At 36.8% G+C, this 12,722-nt stretch overlaps 1 long non-coding RNA gene across 2 annotated transcripts; it reads right to left on the bottom strand.

The window, feature by feature from the left end:
• Positions 1-340: 340 nt before the first annotated feature.
• LOC149918656 (uncharacterized) lies at positions 341-3,948 on the bottom strand. 2 transcript variants are annotated; one of them, XR_016465625.1, is made up of 4 exons: positions 3,181-3,948; positions 1,366-1,524; positions 844-956; positions 341-702 (listed from the first exon to the last, which is right to left on the bottom strand). It is a non-coding gene; the product is annotated as an uncharacterized LOC149918656 (long non-coding RNA). The 2 variants fall into 2 exon arrangements; XR_016465626.1 differs by lacking the exon at positions 3,181-3,948 and adding an exon at positions 2,586-2,633.
• Between the last annotated feature and the right edge of the window lie 8,774 nt (positions 3,949-12,722).

Here is a 12,722-nt window from a genome sequence, read left to right as displayed (position 1 = left end):
AGGCTAAATTCAGCCCTCTGGGCGCTGTTGCTCTCAGCCATAACTGTCCTCTCCAGGATTTTAAGATTTTTTATTTGATAAAACACTTCATATCCACGCTTCTGCATTTCTGCATGGCTTGTCTCCTCCTGAAAGTTGGCTAGATTTTTGCCACTCAGGAGCTCCGTAAGCCAAAAATTATTTGTTTTTCAAGAGTATTGAAAAGAACAATAACAGAGCATTTGGGTTTATAAAGGAAAGGAAGATATTTCATAAGAAGTATCTTGGGGTTTTTGAGACTGTCTGGAAAAAAAATAAACAAACAAACAAGTTCTCCTCCCCCAAATTTATCTTCTAATAACTCTGCTTTTATTGATATAGGTTAGATTTTGGCTTCTGTGTTCAGTACTCTCAGGAGAAACTGATCCCAGCAGTGAAAGCCTGGGAGGTGGAGTGCCTGGCACAAAGATGTGCAGCTCATTGATGTGTCCAGAAAGAGCACATGGTCCCTGAAAGTCTTCCCAGACCTCCTGACAGCAACACTAGTTGGTCAACTGCTGATATCTCCACTGCCTGGTAGTGGTTTCCAGTGGTCAACTTCTTTACTGTCACCAGGCCCACCTGTGCCTTCACGAGATGCCTTTACACTTCTGTTGCTGTGGAAAGCAGGAGTTAATCCTAGTGATAGTTGATATGCTGTTCCTAAAGATCCATGCCACAGAACTGTTAGAAGGGAAAAAATAAAATATGCACCATAAGTTACCTTTGCTAGGAAAAAAAAATAAAATTTTATTTTCAAAATTCTAACATTTTTATGGCATATTTAGTTATTTGTCTTATTCAGTTATCTAAGCTAGTACTTACTTCCTTTAGGAACTGGCTTCAGTTAAGGCCACTGGGGAGAGTGATTCTCTATTGATTCTCATTTCTTAAATAACTCCTCCACTCTAAAATAGTAGACTTCGTGTTTTGCCTTCCTATGAATAATGAATGAAAAAGAATTATAATTAGCCGTAACATTATGACTCCATGATGTAAATTTACATAAAAACTATACATTCAACACAATGGATGCAGAAGGCTTTCCTCTTACTACTGTGAATATATGTATTCATAATACCAGGAACTAAAAATGACAATGATCTATCCCCTTTTCCCTAAGAAAAATTGAAAATAAAGTACTACAAATTCTACTCAATTCATCACTTACATTAAAAAAAATAATAATTTTGTTTGATGGTTTATTAATTTTCCAGCCTTCCGAAATTTGCTGTCATGTTCCCTAAACATAGACATCACTTTCTGTGCTGAACAGGTTTAGGCCCAGAGATGTCAGTAGATTGTCTCCAGAAACATTGCCTGTTATCATCTTTCCACTAGTCTTACTTTTTAGTTGGAAGTATTTTGGTAGCATTCCGAGGACCAGACTTGCTTCCTTGCCTGAGAAGTCTGTCACCTGTTCCTTCCTGGATCTCAACAGTCTTGTCATATCTTGAAGGTGAAAATGCCTTGAAGGTCATGAAGATGTTTAGAGGGCTGAGATACCTGAAATGTGGAGAGACTGAAGGAATTAGGTCTTATCACCCTGAAGCAGAACTAGCCTTAAAAAGGGCATTTATCAGGATTCACCTCTAATGTCCACATTCACAAGCTTATCCCCTCAGGAGGGGTAGGAGGATTCCTCTCTTGGATAAATAGTGTTTCATGTATAAAGAATGCAAATAGTGTATAATTTACCATGGCATAAGCAGCTTTATTAGCTTTTGGTTTCCCTCAGAAACCTACAAAATACTGAATAATTCCTCAAGTTTCTTAGCAGCAAACAATAAATATGATTTTAAAATAAAAGGAACAACTTTTTTTCCTCTTAACTTTTTAGACATTCTTATTGAGATTTACCATATAATGTTTAAAGTTTTGGGGATTATTATCTCATACTGTCAGCCAAACATAAACTCCATGATAATGACTGGTGTCTGTTTTATCATAAAGAAGAATATGGATATTCAATATGTAATAAAATTTTCACTCTTTTGACAAAATTTTATAGGTTGCTAAACTCCAGTAGCATTAAATGAAGCAACACTTCAGTATGTCCATGCTTCTTCATGTCTATGTGGTGTATTCAAGACGCATGAAATATTTTTGTGAACAAACCAGACTAGAACCTAAGCCTGAAGCATTACGTTAACTAACTTACAAGAAAAGAAAATATGTCTTCTCCAGAATGCATTAGTTACAAGTGATTAAGGAATACAGAAATATCATTGTTTACCTTCATGCTTAGAAAGGGAAATGTAACATAAAATATTTATCTGCTGTCACTAGTTTGTGTTTCATGAGATTGTTTTATTAGATTCCAATTTTAATAACTTAAGTGTTTGTTTGAACAACAGTTTCAAAATCCTCATTAAAATACTTCTGACAAATACAGCTTTATCCAGAACTAAATTATGGAGAAGAAAATGATAATTAAACAGAATCACTTAACAGCTGATAGGCACTTGTGGAGCTAATTACTGACATGAAACTCTACTGAAAAAAAATATGCCTGCAAGCACCAGGAAGTAAACTTTACTCTGCTTTTCACCAGGAAAAAGACTTACTTGTTTTAGAGATCCACCCTATATGGTCTCCATCCAACAACACTGTTCATTCATTATGTCTACAACTAAATATTTCAGTATCTGTCATAAAAAAAATACTTAAACAAAATTTTAGTCAGCTTAATGACCTATTCTTATGTTATTGCTTTCACTCACAGCATCATGAAGACTGAAGATGTTATCGAAACTATTGTTTAATGATTGATGTAAAACTCCAGTTTCCAGAGAAAAGAAAAAATCTTCCCTCTCCTGTCTTTGTTTTCTCCTTTTTTATTTTTATTTTATTTTTATTTTATTTTTTATTTTTTCCCAATGGCTTGCTACTAATTGTTAAGGTTATAGAGCAGCACTTGAAATTTTTGACCATAATACCCACCAAAACTCTCAAAACAACTCCAAATAGCAAACAAACAGTGTCCATAATGCATTTATTTTATTAAGTGTCAAGCAGAAATACTGCTTATGATTTAAGATTGACCCCTTCTTACTTCTGATAATATCACCCTACTCTTCATTTGTCCATTCAAGTGTAAACTGACTTATTTTTAGTTGCTCAAAACAGTATCTCCCCCACATCACTGCTCTTGGGTCTTACCGCATCTCATGCAGTCCCATATCTCGTGTACAGATACCCAGGACCTTGTTCAGTTCATACCCAGAGATGGTGAATTAACAAAGATGGCTCATAAAAATCATCCCATCTTCTACTGTGTTCTACACTTTCCATCCAAGGAGAAGATCACATAACAGATGTGTAAGAAGTGAGAGACATATTGCCTAGTCTCCTGCTGAAAGCTGCTTGCATCTCATGGAGATTAGTTTGGTTAGGACAACCCTTCACAGAACAGAATTCTTTTCTGCTTTTCATGCTGAGGTCTCCGTGCAGTTCCTCACATAGGCATCTACAGCTTACATGAAGTTCGTGACTGATGTGACTGTACAAATCCCGATAGGAGCAACTCTCACACAATGCTTTATGGTGAATCTGACCTACTTTCTCCAGAAATGTGCCACGCTTGGTTGGGAAGGGCCCTGGCCTTTTTGCCCCTTCCTAAAACCAACAATTGACAACAGCTGCTGTAATGCACACTGTGGCAACAACAAAATCAAATACATCACTCTTGCCAGCCACTATGGAGTTGAACAGCTGTGCAGTGAGACCAGTTTGGAGGTGAAGCTCACAGTCAGCATCTCAGCTGCTTTCCTGTGCTAGTGAGAGCCCCAGATTGCCCTCCACACTCTCCACACTCCAGGGAAACTGTTGTGTCAGGAACAGTGGCAAACAAGGATGCCTAAGGAAATGCATGTAAAGCTGAGACGTAACAGGCTTTACAGGTCGGAAAACAGAATAAGGAATTTTCTAAAATAGTGTTGTCTAACAGTGAGGATCAAGTGGCTTCTGAGTGGGTCAGAGGTCTCTGTCTGCTGCCCTCAGTGCCTTTTGAAAGAAGCCTCCACCCATTTCTCATGCTAAGTGAGAGAGTTTGCTTGTTTAGATCTGCGAAATTCATGAGAATACAACTCAGAAAAAGGCATCTTTGGGAATGTATGAGCAAACTGCAGGATCATATTTCAAAGTGAATCTTCTAAGTTAAAGGAAGGACACAGGGCATTTGAGTCAGTGATGGCTTGCAAGAAATTTTTCTGGGGATCAGTTTTGTTTCAGGTACAGAGCAGAGTTTGCTCTGTCCATGTGATGTGAAGACTATTTATGTGCATTTGTATGACTTGACTAGTTCATTTCTTCAGTTTACGGATCATTAAGATGTGATGATGAAAATAATCAGAGCAGATCTTCTAAAATGGATTCCATGATTGTCAGATTTTTTACTGACTCTCTGTGCTAACTCATTTTTAAAGGACTACCTGTAGGAGTGAGAACTTAGAGAGGGTGCGCTAAGCGAAGAACCATGGCAGCTTAACTACATTTAATCTTGACGATATAGCACACTCATCTTGAGGGAAAAATGAATCTGCCAAACTGGAAGCACTTCATCCATATTCAGAACTTGAAAACATTTTACAACCTGTTTTGAAACTGTATTTCAATATAATGCTTCCTACTATTCTTAAACCAGAAACAGTCTTAGCAAAAATCTAAGGGAAGTCTAGCACTGACATCTTGAAGTAGCTGATTAAACTGTTTCAGCAAAGCCCAGGGGCACTGCAGTCCTAGGCCAATATTATAAGTATAGAAATGGGGCTACTTTGCATCACTGCCGAAAAACAGCTCAGCTGATCCGGACAAACAGTGGAATTTCTTTATATTGGACATAGGTGATTTATTGCTGTTGGTCCTAAGAAACAGTGAAACTGCTTCTGACAAATTAGGCAAAGTATTGTCGGGGATACCAATGATCACATGTAGGAAACAGCTGCATCACCCAGCTGGTAATGAGGGTCTCTGGCTATAGAATATTTCCTCTCAAGTAGTAGCCTTTGTCAAGGAAACAGCCTTGCTTTAGAGGCTAGCCCTTAAATAAGCCCAGGGAGAGGTGGACCCTGGGTGCACTCCTTCCAGTGCACCGTGGGAAGCACAGATAAGTTCTTTGTACCTGTGTTCCTTTGGCCAGCTACCCCCTTCACCAGGAGCTCAATCATCAGTTCAGGCTGCGACATGACAATTCCCCTACAACCACAATATTGAACCTAAGTCTTTTCAAACTATCACAAGTTTCTTAGAGGCGTTATTTTTTTGTAAGACAAATGGGATTTGATTATATAGTGATGTGTAGAACAAGTGCTCACACAGTATTGCAATATGTTCAAAACATAAGTGTTCTTTGGAGTCTGAGGGTATGAGGCACACAGAAAGATTTGTAATAATTGCTGGTTGTTTTAAGAAAAAGCTCTCTATAGAGTTCTAGGTGCTGGCTGGTTTTTTGTTTGTTTGTTTTGTTTTGTTTTCCATTAGAAAGCAAATCATTATATTTAGCATCTTTGCTATGCAGAAGTTTTCTGTTTGAAGTTCAAAAATAAACATTCATAACTTTTCATATTTACTATCTCATTTGTCCAGATTTCATAGAAGCATAGAATGGCCTGGGTTGAAAAGGACCACAATGATCATCTAGTTTCAACCCCCCTGCTATGTGCAGGGTCACCAACCACCAGACCAGGCTGCCCAGAACCACATCCAGCCTGGCCTTGAATGCCTCCAGGAATGGGGCATCCACAGCCTCCTTGGGCAACCTGTTCCAGTATCCCACCACCCCCTGTGTGAAAACCTTCCTCCTAAAATCTAATGTAAACCTCCTGTGTCTCAGTTTAAAACCATTCCCTCTTATTCTATCATTATCCACTCTCGTAAATAGCCGTACCCCCTCGTGTTTATACACTCTCTTCAAATATTGGAAGGCCACAATGAGGTGGAATTCCATACCAAGTGAAGCAACACAAGGCTTACTATAAGAAAATAGCACAACAAAATTCAAAAGGGATATTATTTTTTAAAAATGAAAAGCATATACTTCATGAAAGCATACTACATACTTGTGAGCCAGAACTGCCACAAGTTTTTATTCCTCAGTTAAAATATTTCTCTAGAGTTTCAAAATGGGAAGTAGAAATAATGTAATTGGGCTTAGGTGATCAATCATAAACACACAGGACAAACAGATCCCAGCAACTCAGAGTATCATTTATCAAAGATACATGGCAAACACTTTTGAATATCTAGCATGTAAGCAGAAAGCAAGATCTGTTTATGACTGGCATAAGAACAGAAAAGAAATTTTGTCAATATATTCATAATCAGACCTGTCATATTCTATACCTACTTGTTCTATAATTTTCTGTAAACTGCAGCCATGTGTAACACACAATTTGCTGAAAATACTGCTGACCATTAGATCTTGGAAGAATATGTCACCTAGCCTAATGAAGCATAAAATAACTTTTTCTTCCATTGTTGTGTAGAGAAAAACATTACCTAGAAAGATTAGAAAAAAAAGAGATGCAAAAATCCAAACTCCAAGAAAAACTTTTATTCTGTTTTTATGTTGGAGGTAGAAGCATTAGAAACAAAAACAAGAATTCAAAACCTAAATGCTCTTATGAACAGTCATTGTAAACTATTGCAAATCAGATGAGTTTCAGAGAAAGTCTGAAAAACTTGGCAATATGTAAGATACATATACAACACATACAACAGAGTATAAACACCTCAGTGAATGTGTCTTTCAATTAGTCCTATGTACACATGGTACTAAACATATTAATGCATTATTCATATGTGTTTTATTGAAATCAATGCATGACTATATTCTTTCAGTAAATCTCAAGATACTTCAGCTTTTTTTACTGGGCACAGAAAATCACAGAATCACCAAGGATGGAAAAGACCTCCAAGAACATCTAGTCCAACTGTCCACCTACCACCAGTATTTTCCCACTAAACTGTGTCCTTTAGTACCACACCTAAACGTTTTTTTGAATGACTCCAGGGACAGTGACTCCACCACCTCCCTGGGCAAAAATGTTCCTTATGTCATTAAACCACATACTCAAACAGATTGTAGACTGCAATCAAGTCATTGAATAGAGGAGGAACCCCTATGATATTTCCCGGAGAATGTGCAGCATCTGTGAACACTTCATTTAAGAGCTGTGTTCCCTAATTCACAGCTACACACACAACTAAGCAACACATCATTAGTTGTTGTCTAAAAATTACAGCAAATCTACTTACTATTCAAGTAGTTTTATCTAGTGAGGAGCAAAATTTCTTAGCATACACCATGCAAGTGCTGTGTGAAAGAAGAGGCAACCTCACAGATTCAATGAGCCTCACAAATAGGCTTAGGCAGCATTCAGTTAAAATTTCAGATGGTTTTCCACCCTCTGTCAGTTTATCTCATTTTCTTTGTCTTAATGATCCTTGTTGCATTGTGTGGTATTGACAACATTGTACTGAAATTAAAATGTCAACTACAAGACCATAAATGAAGGAAGAAATGTTTTCACCAATTCTTCTATTCCTATAACTGTGTGCCTTGTGGACATAATTAGAGGAATAAAACATGCTTTAATAAATATTTTGGAGCATTCATAAGCATTGTGATAAAATACATTTGTCAACAAGAGGAGAGAAATGACACTTTCATTTGAAGCAACAATATTATCGCTATAAATATGAACATGCTTGCTATATTTTACACACTTAGTCCCTAAATAATTGAGTTTCCAGATTTCCTGCTCTGAAACCAGCAGGGAGAATATTCACGTGCTGTGAAGTGAAATTCACATTAATGTCGATTGGTTTGAAAACTGCCATTTATCAGTAGGTTTCTGGTACTGTAGTCTGAAAAGATTAAGACATCTCCCACTCTGTGCTGGTGTGGCCTTACCTCAAGCACTGTGTACAGTTTTGGGCACCACAATGTCTAACTATTAGGAGAGCATCCAAAGGAAGGCTATGATGGTGAATAGTTTAACGATCACATTAAGCCTTAGAGTCCAGCCAGACTAGATAGTTTCTTCTTTGAGTGCATTAAGGCTTTGCTTGTTCTCAGAGAAAGCAGAGATGAAGAGGCCTGCCAACTCATGGTCTTCTGCAAAAGGCTTTTCTTGATTTCATCCGAATGTGCAACATAAATAAACACTTTTTTTTTGTTTACAAAAATGAATATTCATAAAACTTGAAATGCAGCACTGACAAAAAGGAGGTTGACATGGTGCAACAGCTGATGACTGGACACCTTATACAGAACGAAATGTGGTAGACAGAGCGCTATCAGCTGCAGTTGTAGTTTGGCCCAAATTTCTATTTATTAAACACAATGAATTTTTAATGGTTATCCAATTAATTATTGTGAATTTTTCCAACATGAAACTTCCTGATCATAGTCTGATAAAATTTATGGGATTTTCTATGCTCAAGTGTGCTATATATAATAAAATTCTGTATTCAAACATAGCAGTATCCCCATGTGAGTGCAAACTTCAAGTGAAACTAAGTAACTCTCCAGTCAAAAGTTTCTCAAATCATTTAGTAGTTTCCTTAGAAATAAATATATTGTGGTCTAGAGCTGGCTGAATAATGAAAGAAGTTATTCATGGGTAATTATTCTATGAGAAATGGTCAAATTTACAATGGATTTTATTCATAATAGATTATTTGACCATTCACTGGGGACTGCTGTGAATCAAATTTTCTATGCAGTCAGACAGTCTCCTATATGAAATGCACATCTCAATGCTATTAAATGAAATTAAGCATTTCTGCAATATTATTCATGGTTCACTGTAGCCAAAGAAATACCTTATTCTCTGCAGCAGTTTTTATGGTGACATAAAATACTTTGAACAGCTTTAAAACCATTGGAGTGCTGTCTTGGGATTTGTCGACAGTTAAATACTTTCCTTTCTGCACCACCATTTCTGCATCATTTCAATATTTGTATTTTACAGTGCCTGAATGGTAGCAGTGAATACACTGGCTTCCTTAAGAAATCATTTATTTGTAGACTTTTCTCTGATTAAATACCTATGTGAGATGAGGGGTTTTACTGTATTTTGGTAGCATATGGTACATTTTATTATTTACCTATATCTTTTATCTTACAGTACTAAGAACACTCTGATGATAGGTGGCAGAGATTCCAGCAGATAAAATATAGGGTTGGCTTTTCAAGAGTCAATAAGAGACCTGCAAACCAAATTAAAAACTGCACTTGTTTGTTCTTAGTGTTATTAAGAACAAAGAAAATTAAATGGGTTCATTCTACTAAGATGAAATAGTTACTTGAACTGCAGTGTGTTATACTATACACAGAAAAAAAAGTTTTCAGCAGTCTTAATAAGTACAGATACTCTAGCTGAGGTTTCCTTGGATGATAAGATTGAAATGCATATTCTTAAAGAGAGCAGCATCAAGGTCTCAACACTCAAGTAATCAGTTAGACTTTTTTCCTTTATGACGGAAGTAGAAATATTATACCCAAATTTATGATTACATTTAAGCCAATGAAAGTACTACGACTGCACAGAATTCATGTAATATCTGTAAGGAAAAAGATTAATTGAAATAATTAAAAACAAACAAGCAAACAAGAAAGCTAGTACTCCTTTAAATAGGAAGGAGTTTATCTCAAATAAAATGACCTCCTGTAAAAAAAAAAAAAAAAAAAAAAAAAAAAAAAGGAGATCACAAAAAAATTCTTTATTACTTCTGTTTATTTCTTGGCCTTCATTTCCTCTCATAAACATAGCCTTTAAAACAATTTAATTTCTCTAATTGACTGCAATTTGAGTTTAGTCTCAGCTTGCCTCAGAGGAGTTCTCATTTATGCCTTTGTGGCATCTGATTTTAGTTATAAGTTAGTACTTCTCCAATTTGCTTAAGAAAAAATCCTTATTTCTTTTCTGTCTTTGTAAAAGTCAAGGTAGTAAAATTTCTCAGATGACTGCTGCTTTCTTATTTGCCCTTTACCTTCCATAACCAGTAACATCTCTTGCAGCATCAGAACTTTCAACGTATCAAATATAAATGTGCATAGCCTCCTTTCATTCTTACTGACCACGGAATGATCTAGTATATTTACAGTGAATGGAAGAGAGATGATTTTTCCATAAAGTAAAATAGATGCTTGGCAATATTTTTTTTTTCCCTGTAACGTTTTTGCTGGCTCACTGCAATTACCAAGATGTGATGCAACAGAAGATGTTTGCAATGCTAAGACGAAGCCCTTATATCTTATAGCCTACAGATCAATGCACTTCCTACGGGCTGTGGAAAGTCAGGGTCAGCTGTTGTCTCACCAAGAACCCCAAACTGATGCCTTAAGAATTTTTTCTCTGCCATCTTTGCTGGTGCAACTGTGAAATTAAGCCCACTGTGTTTAGAGCATGAAGTTTCTTTGTGTTGTGTGGGTGCTGCCTAGGACCTTCTTATTGCTGAATTACAGTTCTGTCTCCTTGCTTCTTTGTTGTTCTGTTTTAAACTAGTCTTTCAGAAAGCCTGGAATGGAAACTACAGAAATCATCATGACTACTAACATATCAGTTCAGAATGATTTCAACTAGACAAAAATATTATCCTTCTTCCAAGTGTTGCATTGTGTTGACCATAATTTTGAAATGCTTTCTTGGACCTGCTGGAAGTAAAAAAAGAAATCACCTCACTATTTTCACAGATTTATTAGGGCTTAGATGGCCTAATTTTTCTCAAAGGAAAAATATGCATGTTGAAATCCAGTGTATTCTTCTCAACCTTCAAAAAGAAGCTTGCTGCTTGAAGCAACAGTGGTTTTATGGTTATCCACTAATAAGAAAAATAAATGCTAAAATGTACCTTAATCCAATTCAGCCTTTTCTTTTCTAGAAGAATACAAGTGTGAATCCTGGGAAGAAAAAGTCCTGTTATCACGAGAAATTAAAGCTGGTCTAGTGGCAACCCCGCACATAACAGGGGGGTTGAAACTCGATGATCATTATGGACCTTTTCAAACCAGGCCATTCTATGATTCTATGATTCTATGATTCTATGATTCTGTGATTCTATGATTCTATGTGTATTCTTATGTATATTTATCTCTCTGACTATACTTCAGTAGTGTTTATAAAGATTAATTAAATAATAAATTAACTTGAATTTTACAGCAAACTAAATAATGATTGTTGATGTTTGACAAAACTAACTAAGAAAGAAGGATATAAGAAAAAGGAAGTGAATCAAATGAAGTGGATTCTTACTGTCCCCACAAGAAGTCTTGTGGTAATTGAGGGAATAGCAGAATAGTACAGCTAGGTGTCCCCATTTTACCTGAGAATCACAGACTCATTTGAATTGGAAGGTACTCTCAGAGGTCACGTAATCTAAATCCTCTGAAATGAACAGAGACAGCCTCAGGTAGATCAGGTTGCTCAGAGCTCTGTCCAGCCCGACCTTGAGTATCTCAAAGGACAGAGCATCCACCACCTCCCTGGGGAACCTGCAGATTCCCAGGCTTTTCCCCAGGCTGAAGAAATCCAGGTTACTCAGTCTTTCCTCATTCAGGAGATGCTCCAGGCCCTTAGTCACCTTTGTGGCCCTCTGCTGGACTCCTTCTAGGAGATTCTTCTCTTTTTTGAACTGGGGAGTCCAGAAGTGGACACAGTATTCTACCTGGTCTCATTAGGGCAGAGTACAGGGGGAGGATCACCTCCTTCAACCTGCTGGCCATGGGTTATTTAACGCACTCCAGGATACCATTGGACTTCTTGGCCACAAGGGCACACTGCTGGCTTATGGCCAACCTGTTGTCCACCAGAACCTTCTCTACAGAGCTCCTTTCCAGCAGTGATCCCCTAACCTGCACTGATGCATGCAGTTTTCCTCCCCAGGTGCAAGACTTTTCACTTGCTCTTGTATGTTGGAACCTGGATTAAATTATTGTGATTCTTTGAGTTAAACTACTTTGATATGTGTCAAGTCACTTTTGGACTTCCATCAGTAGTGCTGTACTCTGCTGCTTAACTAGAATGCATCTGCAGTATAGTGAAGCACTTGAATTATAATGGAAACACTCTCAAGGTTCACATACAAAAATGTTTTAAAATTAAACTCTTGAAACATTTCTGTGGAAATGAATGCACTCCCGATAAATCACAGGAAAGACCTCTGTGAATAAATTCTTCTGAATGCATACGCTATGTTGGAGGTGTCATTACAATGAATGCAATTTCAATAAAATGATAGGTAATCATAGTGAAATGCTGTTTGTTTTGAATCTCTTTCTTCAATAATTGGAGTAATTGATACAGGTCTCAGTTCTGTGCATTGTGTTTCATATTATTTATGTCAGAGGGTCCATGAGGTGACAGTGAAAATCCTTTACAACACCGATAACAACACCTGCAGAGACAAAAGAAAGCAGCAGCAGTATTGGCACTAGGGGATCAGATTGGTTTTCAAATATTACAGTGAAAGAGAAACCTAAATAAAAGTGAAATTTTTTGAAGGTCAGAGGAACAAAGGAAAAAATTTACATGATTTTGATATTTTAAATACTAAAAATGCAAAATTTGAGAATTTTGAATTGTTACGTGAAATCTGACTTTTTAAGTAACTGTTTTGTATTACTTTACTCATAGAAGATTGTCAGTGAGCATGAACCTAGTTAGAAATGATCCCACTAAGTTTCTTGTCAACTGCAA

This window comes from Phasianus colchicus, chromosome 3 (genome assembly GCF_987193195.1).
Source record: "Phasianus colchicus chromosome 3, bPhaCol1.hap1.1, whole genome shotgun sequence".
Taxonomy (NCBI): Eukaryota; Metazoa; Chordata; class Aves; order Galliformes; family Phasianidae; genus Phasianus; species Phasianus colchicus.
The sequence above is the reverse complement of the archived record's forward strand: the minus strand, read 5'-3'. Positions and strand labels throughout refer to the sequence as shown.